The following is a 3,659-nucleotide window of genomic DNA, read 5'->3' as shown; positions in this document are numbered from 1 at the left end:
AAGTAGGATTGCCCAACCTTCCTTCCGAGGAGTGGCTGGTGGATTTGAACTGCCAGCCTTCTGGTTAGCAGTCAAGTGCCTTAGGCATTATGCTACCAGAATATAGAAGGAAAAGAATATAAATACCTGACAGACATTGTAGGGCAATATAAGAACCTACAGGTACTAACTTTATTTATATTTTCTCTGGCTTACATAATAAGTCATAGATTTAGAATTAATGCTAGAGCATTAATTTCAAATGAAGAGAGTATACATCATCCTTGAGTATATGTCCTGGGTTTTAACACATCAGTCTTTAACTCATCGTACTTTTCCTGTACCCCACATCCTTCCATATTCTACAAAAAGTAGAATAACTCTATGTTGGAAAAACTCATCAAGAAATATAGCAGAGGATGAAGATGGCGGAAGAGGCAGATAAGCTACATAGACCCTCTTCAACCAAGAAAAGATAAACCAGTTGACAGAGATACAGAAGATACTCCTGGAGCCTTGAAAGCAAGTACACAGAAGTGGATTAGGCATCAACTAGCAGAAAAACCCGAATTGAAACAGTGAGTACAGAGATAGACGAAGCTGCAGATTGTCAGCTAGTCTGAGAGCACCAACAGCCTGAATATTTCTAAGTGGTGTCGGGACCTGAGAATTGACCTAAAGATCAGCCCGGGTCGCCAAGGGCTGCAGGGACAACTTCACTGGTGGCATATGACCACAAAGGGAAACGGCAAGGAGGGAGACAACCAGACTGTTGACTTTCGGCTGTTCAGAGGGCAAAGGCATTTTGATTATTTACAAGTGGCTGCCTGCCATTTTGGATATTTAAAGTGACAGAGGGCACAGCCATTTTGAATGTTTACAAGCAGTGGCCATTTGGATTTAAAGTGACAGCATTCTCATTCAGATTCCAAGGATCTAAGAATAGGTTCCATTTGCCAAGGACTGCAGGGACATACTGGAGGCTGACAATGGGAAAGGAGACAGTGGTAAGTGTGTAAGTGCTGCCAACTAGTGAATAGAAGAGCACAGTACCCTGCTTACTTAGATAACATCCAAACAACAACAACAACAAAAAAAAATCATGGCCAAGTCACTCCAATATACAATCACCAATTAAATAAAAACACAAAAACATTACAATGTCTCAGAGACAACAGCACCAGAGTTCACACAAAGAAGTAGGATAAAACAGGAGAAAAAAAGGACCAGGATAGAGACCCAGACTATACCCCTGAGGAAGCAACAGCATTGGAACTCTCTGATAAGGAATTCAAAAGAATTATATTTAGGTACCTTCAATGGACTGAGAGACAGATCAAGGAAAACACTGACAAATTTCGGGAGAACAAAGAGAAAACCCTAAAAACTTTTTAATACAAGAGCAAAATGACAAAATAAATTAAAAATTAGACAAGATACAAAATCTACAGATAGAAATTCAGGAAATGAAAACTAAATTTTCAGAAATAGATAACATAATTGAATGGGCAAAGCAAATGGGCAAAGGAGTACAACTGAATCAATGGAACACAGAATTAGTGAGACTGAAGACAAGTACCTCAATATCTCCTTCAAAAGGGATCAATCAGGAGACTTCCAGTAAGATGGAGGAATAGGCAGACAAGTGACAGAGGCCTTCTTCAACAAAGAAAAGAAAAACCAATTGACAAGAGATACAGAAGATAATCCTGGAGTCCTGACCTTTGAAATGAGCTATGCAGAAGTGGATCAGGCACCAACTAGTGGAAAAACCTGAACAAAAACAGTGAGTACAGAGAAGTTTGGAGCTGCAGACTGTCAGCTACTCTGATGGGACCGACAGCCTGAATATTTCCAAGCGGTGTTAGGACCTGAGAATTGACCTAATGCTCAATCCTGGTCACCAAGGGCTGCAGGGACGAATGCGCTGGTGGCCTATGACTAGGAAGGGAAACAGCAAGGAGAGAGGCAACCTGACCTAATGACTTTCCGCTGTCCAGAGGGTACAGCCATTTTGATTGTTTACATGTGGCAGCCATTTTGAATGTATACAAGCGACGGCCATTTTGGAAATTTAAAGTGACGGAGGGTGCAGCCATTTTGAATCTTTGTAAGTGGCAACCATTTTGGATTTTAAAGTAATAGCATTCTCATTCAGATTCCAGGGTCCTAAGAATAGGCTCTGTTTGCCAAGGTCAGTAGAGACATATAAGAGGCTGACAACAGGAAAGGAGACAGGTAGTGAGTGCTGTCAACTAGCAAATAGAGGAGCACAGTATCCTGCTTGAGTAGATAACACACAAAGAAAACGAAAATTGTGGGCAAGGCACTCCAACATACAATCACCAATTAAATATAAACACAAAAACATCACAATGCCTCGGAGACAACAGAGGATCACAACCTACACAAAGAAGCAAGATAAAGCAGGAGAAACTAGGGACCAGGAAACAGATCCAAAACACATCCCTGAGGAAGACACAGCACTGGAACTCCCTGATAAGGAATTCAAAAGAATTATATTTAGGTATCTTCAACGAAATGACAGAAAGATCAAGGAAAACCCTAAAACAATTTTGAAAGACAATACAAGAACAAAATGACATAATAAATGAAAAATTAGAAATGATACAAAACCTGCACACAGAAATCCGGAAGATTAATACTAAATTTTCAGAAATAGGTAAGACCTTGAATGGGCAATGGAGCAGAATTGAATTAATGGAAGACAGAATTAGGGAGACTGAAGGCAAATACCTGAACACTTCTTTGGAAAGGGATCAATCAGAAAAAAGATCAAAACAAAATGAAGACACCTAAGGCTCACGTGGGATACCATCAAAAGGAATAACCTATGTGTAATCGGAATTCCAGAACAGGAAGAGAAAGATAAAACTACAGAGAAAACTGCTGAAGATTTGTTGGAAGAGAATTTTTCTGGTATGATGAAAGACGAGAATATATCCATTCAGCAAGTCCAATAAACCCAAACAGGATAGACCCCAAAAGACAATCACCCAGACATATCATCATCAAAATTATCAAAACCAAAGACAAAGATGGAATCATGAGAACAGCATGGGAAAAATGAAAAGATACCTACAAGGGGCAACCAATAAGACTAAGCTTGGATTTCTCAACAATAACCATGCAGGCGAGAAGACAATGGGATGGTATGTATATATAAAACATGGAAAGAGAAAAATTTCCAACTAAGAATTAGGTACTCAGCAAAACTGTCCCTCAAATATGATGGTGAAATCAGGACATTTCCAGATAAGCAGAAATTAAGGGAATTGGTTAAAACCAGACCAACCTTACAAGAGATGCTAAAGGGAGACCTTTGGACAGAGAAGCAACAACAGCCAACAACAACTGACCATTAACACACACGATGATATAACCCAGAAATCAAACCAGCTATGGAAGTATCCAAAGTAAATAACCCTACAAGATTGTAAACAGGGAACCAGAGACATCAATTGACAAAGGAGGACAACAACAAACCAAAAAGAGTGAAAAAACTGTGTCATTACAGAACTTCTAGATGGTAGGGAAGTCAAGACAACTACAAGATAGAACGGACTGTTCTAAACTTGGGAAGAAAACTATAAATCACAGGGTAACCTCAAAGAAAAATGATAAACCTTCACATCGGAAAAGAGGACCAGCATAAATAT

At 39.5% G+C, this 3,659-nt stretch overlaps 1 protein-coding gene across 1 annotated transcript in view; it reads right to left on the bottom strand.

Annotated features, from left to right (window-relative positions):
• ERBIN (erbb2 interacting protein) overlaps nucleotides 1-3,659 on the bottom strand; it is a 122,426-nt gene that overhangs the window by 81,252 nt on the left and 37,515 nt on the right. The window lies entirely within an intron of this gene.

Source organism: Orycteropus afer, unplaced genomic scaffold, assembly GCF_000298275.1.
Source record: "Orycteropus afer afer isolate SDZICR_OR568_19922 unplaced genomic scaffold, OryAfe1.0 scaffold00362, whole genome shotgun sequence".
Taxonomy (NCBI): domain Eukaryota; kingdom Metazoa; phylum Chordata; class Mammalia; order Tubulidentata; family Orycteropodidae; genus Orycteropus; species Orycteropus afer.
This window is presented reverse-complemented; position numbering and strand designations above follow the sequence as displayed.